This window comes from Humulus lupulus, chromosome 1 (assembly GCF_963169125.1).
Source record: "Humulus lupulus chromosome 1, drHumLupu1.1, whole genome shotgun sequence".
In the NCBI taxonomy this organism is placed as follows: Eukaryota; Viridiplantae; Streptophyta; class Magnoliopsida; order Rosales; family Cannabaceae; genus Humulus; species Humulus lupulus.
In genome coordinates, this window is record NC_084793.1 from 43070364 (window position 1) to 43077985 (window position 7622).

The 7622-nt window shown below is 38.7% G+C and overlaps 1 non-coding gene across 1 annotated transcript; it reads left to right on the forward strand.

Annotated features, from left to right (window-relative positions):
• The first annotated feature begins 7252 nt into the window (after positions 1 to 7252).
• Positions 7253 to 7358, forward strand: LOC133813651 (small nucleolar RNA R71). Its single transcript, XR_009884658.1, has one exon. It is a non-coding gene; the product is annotated as a small nucleolar RNA R71 (small nucleolar RNA).
• Positions 7359 to 7622: the final 264 nt, after the last annotated feature.

A 7622-nucleotide genomic window follows, 5' to 3' on the forward strand; every position in this document is an offset into this window, starting at 1 on the left:
TAAATAAAGATAACAAAATAGAGATGGAGATGAAAGAACATAAATAACTCAAATATTTTACATTAAGAACATAGTAAATCAAAGTAGCAAAATAATATCACTAGCATATGGAATCATCCCTAACCTTCCTAGGAAAATTAGGCCATTATGCTCATGATTCTCACAAAATTCTAAGAAGAAAGTGAGTAAAAATTTTGCTATAGTTTCTTTACTCTAAAAATTACATACATAGTTTGAAGAAGGAGTCCCTATTTATAGAGGGAGAAAAGGACTAAAAAGAAATTAAACAATAAAATGGGGCTTACAAAATAAATCTAAAATATTAATAATAAAATATGATTTTGACAAATCAAATCTTATTATTAATATTAACCTAGCTATTTTGGTGTATGGTGATTTTTCCCTTTTATAAAATACCACAAAAACATGAGCTTTAAAGCTCAAAATAGCAATTTTGCTAAGCCCAATACCCACAAAACATGGGTTGAAAGTGGCTGGTGACACAAAAAGACCCATTTCCATCCAATGAAAATGTGCCACATGGGCGGCTGGGTTGAAGGAAAATGGCTGGAGTTGGGCTTCGGTGGATTGAAGCTGTTGAAGGGAGCTGATGGGCGGTTGGGCTGGACTGCTTTGGGCCTGGCCGATTTCTAGGCCTGCTGGAAAGTTGAAGGGAAAGAAGGAGGCTTCGATGGGCATTCGGCTTAAAGGAGCTGGGGCGTGAAAGGGCGTTGGGTCGATGGAGTGAAGCTGCTGATGGGTGTCTAGATGCGTGGTGCACTGGAGTGGCTTTGGGACGCGTGGCGCGCTATGAGAACGCCACCTAGCGCACTGAGTGAGGAGGAGAAGGGCTGGGCCTTTGGTTTGGGCCTTCGGGACTGGGCCAAATTCCTCAAAAATGCCACTTTCTTCATTTTCTTTTTCAGTTTTAACCATTCTTTGTTCTCTCTTTTTATTAATGTCCAAATGCAATTTATTTCCTTAAAATTAAATTTAAAATTAATATTTTCAATTGTAAAATATATTACAGTAAATTCATAAAAATATTAATTAAAACTTAATTTATTTTACACTTTAAAACCAATAAATTTGCATTTTTGAGCACTAATCACAACCCCAACTAGCTTATTGCTAGTCCCTAGCAATTCAAGCGAAAAAGAAAATTGTCAAGTTGAATAATCAAGTCAAACCAAGCAAAATCATCTAAGCATTTTCAAAGTATCAGCAAGAAGTCAGAAATTACTATCTAAGCTACTATAGTTGCGATTTTAAAGTTGTGAGTGTGTACACCAAACCATATTCTTTTTATCACAAGTCATAACACAAATAGTATTGAAAAATCTCAAAAGTATAAAGATCTCAACGCCAAATTCCTCACGGGCATTGAAAGTATTTGTATGGGAAGGATTACACTCTTGGAGTTGGAAATGTAACAGTTTATGCTCAAATGAGAAAAGATAAACTTTTTAGGACAAGCAATTTGGACAAATATTGATCACAAGATAGGCAAATCAACTTATTGGAACTCAAATGACAAACAACCTTTGGTATTTACATGAGAAAAATCCAAAAACAAAATGACAACTAACTAGAAATGATAAATAAGAAAGTGAACTATAATGATAATAAAACTATTTTTTTAATACAATTACACAAAATAATAGTAATAGAAATATATATATTCAACAACTACAAAATAATAGAAGGAAGTGTTGCTCTTGTTCTCTTTTTTCATTTATCTATTTTTTTCTTTTTCTTTTGTTTTCTTCTCTTTTTTTTAATTTTTTTTTTACAAGAGACAACACAAAAATAAAAAGGAAATTACAAATACAATACAATAAAAAGAACACAAATTTATTACAAAGACTTATCTTAAATGAAAAACATCCCTCTAGTAAATGTCATGTTTTAAATTCCAAAGATGTCACTTTACCAACTCAAATGATCAATAAAAGTTCAAAAATTTGTTTTCTCAACTCTCACAACTCACCAAGAAATGAAAAACTTTAAACTTGAAATTTCTCTCAACTATTTGTGTTAACAACCAATTTATCACATATTTGGAAAGTGCACAAAAGAACTCTGAAAATCACTTCTTAATAGCTAAACATAGTAAGAACTGTCTCAAACCAACAAGTTACACTCATGCTTGGATAATTTGAGAAAATTTGACTTAAAAATTCAACAAGACAATAATATTTTCCAAATGAATGCTAATGACGTAACAATAATATTTTCCAAATGAAAGCCAATGCATGCTCACCACCCCCAATCAAAAATCAGACAGTGTCCTCAATGTCAAAATGAATAATCAATGAAAAAGGAAAAGAGAGAGAACACTTGGATGATGACCATGTCCATGAGCCAAGAGCGAAAATAGCCTGGTAACAATACCCCAAAACAAACATAATACAAAAACGAAGGCATAAAAGAAAGACACAAAAATAAAAATAAAGATAACAAAATAAAAAGAACCAACAGGAAAACCATTCAAAACTTCAGAGTGTATAGATTGGGTCCTTAAGAAGAACCTCTTCAACACGACTCACACTCTCAATGTAATGCTTTAGTCTCTGGCTATTGACGTGAAAAATTCTCCCATCGGTTGGGTCCTCGACCTCCACCAAACCGTTAGGAAATATTTGCTTCACTACAAATGGACCAGTCCATCGCGACGCAGTTTACCGGGATGCAAGTGCAAGCGAGAATCGTACAAATGCACTTTCTGATTTGGCTCAAAGTGTTTTCGTAGGATTTTTTTATCGTGAGCGATTTTCAATTTTTCTTTATAAATCCTGGAATTATCATATGCATCGTTTCTCAACTCCTCAATTTCGGACAACTAGAGTTTGTGATTGATACATGCGGCATTTAGATCAAAGTTTAGGGCTTTGATAGCCCAATACGCTTCATGCTCGAGCTCGACAGGTAAATGACAGGCTTTTCCAAAGACAAGCCAATAGGGAGACATCCCAAGAGGGGATTTGAAAGTAGTGAGGTAAGCCCAAAGAGCGTCTAGAAGACATGTAGACTAGTCTTTGCAGTTGGGATTTACCGTCTTTTCCAGAATGTGTTTTATCTCCCTATTGGCTAACTCATCTTGACCATTAGTCTATGGATGATAGGCATTTGCAACTTTATGAAGTACACCATACTTACGCATAAGAGCCTTAAAGGATCGGTTGCAAAAATGAGTGCCTTGATCACTGATGATAGTGTGAGGGGTATCGAACCTTGATAACACATTTTCTTTCAAGAATTTGACAACTGTAGCATTACCATTGGTTCGACATGGTACAGCCTCGACCCATTTGGAAACATAATCCACAGCGAGAAGAATGTAAAGGTAGCCAAAAGAAGGTGGAAATGGTCCCATAAAGTCTATCCCCCAACAATCAAATATTTTGATAACAAGAATTGGGTTCAAGGGCATCATGTGCCGACGGGATAAGGATCCTAAATTTTGGCACCTTACACAAGAACGATAGAAATCATTGTGTCTTTGAACAAAGTGGGCCAATAAGGACCGCATTGTAAGATTTTTGCAGCGGTTTTCTTCACAGAGAAGTGACCACCACAAGCATCATTGTGGCAAAAGTTCAGCACACTAGACACCTCATCATCGTGGATGCATCTTTGCATGATTTGGTCGGGGCAATACTTGAATAATTATGGGTCATCCCAAAAGAAATTGCGCACCTCGACCAGAAATTTGCGTTTTCCTTGTGAACTCCACTCAGATGGGAGTTCACCTGTTACTAAGTAATTTACAATGTGAGCATACCACGGTAACTTAGCAACAGAAAGCAATTGTTCATCTGGGAAATCATCATGAATAGGTGGACCGTCATCAGGATCACTGAATTCAAGTCGGGACAAGTGGTCTGCGATGACATTTTCAACACCTTTCTTGTCTTTGATCGTTATGTCAAATTCTTGCAGGAGAAGGATCCACCGTATTAATCGCGCCTTAGCATCCTTTTTGGAAAGGAGATACTTAAGGGCGGAGTGATCTGTGAAGATTGTAATAGGCGATCCAATCAAATAAGATCGAAATTTTCAAGGGCAAAGACAACGGCAAGCAACTCTTTTTCAGTAGCGGAATAGTTCATTTGAGCACTATTGAGAGTTCGACTTGCATAACAGACAACAAAGGGTATCCCCTCTCTTCATTGTCCTAGCACAGCTCCCACAGCAAAGTTGATGGTGTCACACATGATCTCAAAAGGAAGACTCCAATCGGGTGACTGAATGATGGGAGCGGAAGTGAGTGAATTGACAAGCGTTCGGAATGATTCCTCACACTTAGGTGTCCATTCAAAAGTGGCATCTTTGGCTAGGAGGTTGCTTAGCGGACGGGCAATCATTGAAAATTTTTGTATGAACCTCCTATAGAAACCAGCATGACCAAGAAATAACCTAACGTCTTTGACAGTCTTAGGAGTCGGCAGGTTGGAGATAAGGTCGAATTTGGATTAATCAACCTCAATTCCTTTTTCAGAACCAATGTGGCCTAAGACTATGCCAGAAGATACCATGAAGTGGCATTTCTCCCAATTGAGCACAAGTATTTTCTCAATGCATCGTTTTAAAACAGCTTCCAGATGAAGAAGACATGTCTCAAAGGAGTTTCCAAAAATAGTTAGGTCATCCATGAATACTTCCATTGATTTTTCGATCATGTCACTAAAGATGCTCATCATGCATCTTTGGAAAGTAGTTGGTGCATTACACAAGCCAAATGGCATACGCTGGAAAGCAAAAGTGCCAAAGGGACAAGTGAAAGTGGTATTATCTTGATCCTCTAATGCAATCTCAATTTGATAATAGCCAGAATAGCCATCAAGAAATCAATAGAAAGGATGACCAGCTACACGTTCAAGGATTTGATCGATGAATGGGAGTGGAAAATGATCTTTGCGAGAGGCAGCATTTAATTTTCTATAATCAATGTACATGCGCCACCCCGTCACCGTTTTTGTGGGGACAAGGACCCCTTTTTCGTTTTGGATAACGGTGACACTAGATTTCTCAGGCACGACTTGAGTAAGACTGGCCCATTTGCTATCTGCTACTGGGTAAATAATACCAGTGTCTAACAATTTCAAAACTTCATTTTTTTACAACTTCCTTCATTGTGGGGTTCAGTTGCCTTTGAGGGTCTCTTCAAGGGATGGCTTCGTCCTCCAGATTGATTTGATGGGAGCAAATTAAAGGGCTAATACCTTTGATATCAGCAAGCGTCCAACCTATCGCAGATTTATGCATTTGCAGTAGCTCGAGTAACTGCAATTCTTGAGAATTTTGAAGGTTGGACGAGATGATAACTGGAAAGGTTCGCCGTCTCCCAAGAAGGCATGTTTCAAACCCTCGGGAAGTTGGGTCAATTGAACAATTGGAACCTCTTCGGCAGAAGTTTTCGGCTGTGACCTCTCACGAGGTAGCTCTTCAAAGCGAGGTTGCCAAAACAGAGTCCTTCTATTGTGTAAGTCTATGAGATCTGATATTGCCAGAGTAGACTCAATAGAACTTGGACTTTCGTTGTCAGGCAGATTGAGGAGTTCATCAAGATTATCAAAGTTGCTTCGCAATTGAACCTCCTCGGGAATTATAGTGTCAATCATGAATGTTTGATGGCATTCATCATCTTCTCGGGATTGTTTTCCGATGTGGAAGATATTGACTTCAAGAGTCATGTTTCCAAACGATATCTTCATTAGACCATTCTGACAATTGATCAAAGAATTTGCAGTAGCAAGGAATGGTCTTCCGAGGATAATAGGAATTTTAAACTCCATGTTCACCACAGATTGGGTATCAAGAATAAGAAAATCCACGGGGTAATAGAATTTTTCAATTTGAACCAATACATCCTCAACAATACCCCTAGGCTTTTTGGTGGAACGATCAACAAGTTGTAGTACAACAGATGTTGGCTTCATTTCTCCAAGACCGAGTTGCGAGTATACAGAGTAAGGCATGAGATTTACACTCGCGCCAAGATCAAGTAAGGCTTGGCTGACTTCATGGGTCCCAATTTGGCAAGAAATTGTGGGACAACCGGGATCTTTGTATTTCAGCGGTGCCTTTTGTTCAATCACCGCACTCACTTGCTCAGTCAAGAAAGCATTTTTCTTGACATGATGCTTCCTTTTTGTAGTGCATAGATCCTTGATGATTTTTGCATAAGCGGGCACTTGTTTAATGATGTGAAGCAAAGGAAGATTAATCTTCACTTGTGTCAAGTGCTCAAGGAGTTCAGCTCGGTTATCAGGAAGTTTCCCAACAGGTTTCAAAGCCTGGGGAAATGGTACTTTTGGAGAGGCATTGAATGGTGGATTTTCTGGAGTAACTTTTGGAATGCTGGGAGAGTTGGATTTTATGGGTGGGTCTTGCAAAGTTTTACCGCTTCTTATCGTGATGGCATTCATTTCCTTGACATTTTGATCATTAGAATTTGAAGATTGGGCCATGTGTTGGCCTTGCACATTGAATTTTGTTTGGGAAGGAAGTTTGCCTTTTTCCGGAATGGCCAAAGATTCAGCCAATTTTGAGAATTGACATTTCATTTCCTTGATTTCTTCCATCATTTGGCGATTCAGTTTGGATTGTTTCTCCATGAATGCATGAAGAGTATTCTCGAGAGAATTTCGTTGTAGATGAGCATTGTATTGAGGTGCAGAATACGTCTTTGATGGTTGAACTTGTTGCTCATTTCTCCATTGACCTCCAGACGATTGAGCTTGGTTGGAATCTCTCCAACTAAAATTTGGGTGGTTTCTCCAACCAGGGTCGTACGTATGGGAGAATGGCTTGCTATATGCCCCTAAGGCATTACATTGCTCCTCATAAACCCCCATCATTTCATTCAAAGCTAAACAGTCCTTAGCTAAGTGCTTCGTCCATCCACAAACAAAGCAAGGTTCTTGCGGTTTCGCTTGAGCGATCATGTGGGATTTTTGGCCATTTTTCATCATTAAGACCTCAAACTGCTTTTTAAAAGCTTCGAGTTGGGCCTTAACACTATCCTCTTCTCGAAGTTGATAGATCCCAGATGGTTTATGTTGGTTGGTGCTATCAGTAGCACTTGGACCAGTCCAGGTGTGAGACTTTTTCGCAGTTTCTTTGAGATATTCAAGAGCATCGTCTAGCTCTTTTTCAAGGAATTCACCATTGCATAGCATTTCTACAAACTGGCGCTCATGACTCGTGAGGCCTTCATAGAAGTAACTGACCAAACCCCAGTTCTCATAGCCATGGTGTGGGCACTGATTCAACAGATCTTTGAATCTTTCCCAGACTTGATAGAACGTTTCATTGTCCTTTTGGGAAAATGTGGAAATCTGTCGTTTTAGGTTGTTGGTCTTATGGCTGGGGAAGTGTTTCAGAAAGAAGGATTTGTTCATCTTCACCCATGTTCCAATAGACCTAGGTCTCAAAGAGTATAACCAGATTTTGGCTTTGTCCTTCAAGGAGAAAGGGAAGAACTTCAGTCGCACAGCATCAGCATTTTCGACTCGGTTATAGAACGTGGCAACTACCTCCTCGAATTCTCTGATATGCACGTATGGGATTTCGTTTTCCATTCCATGAAACGTGGGCAAGAGTTGAATCATGCCAGG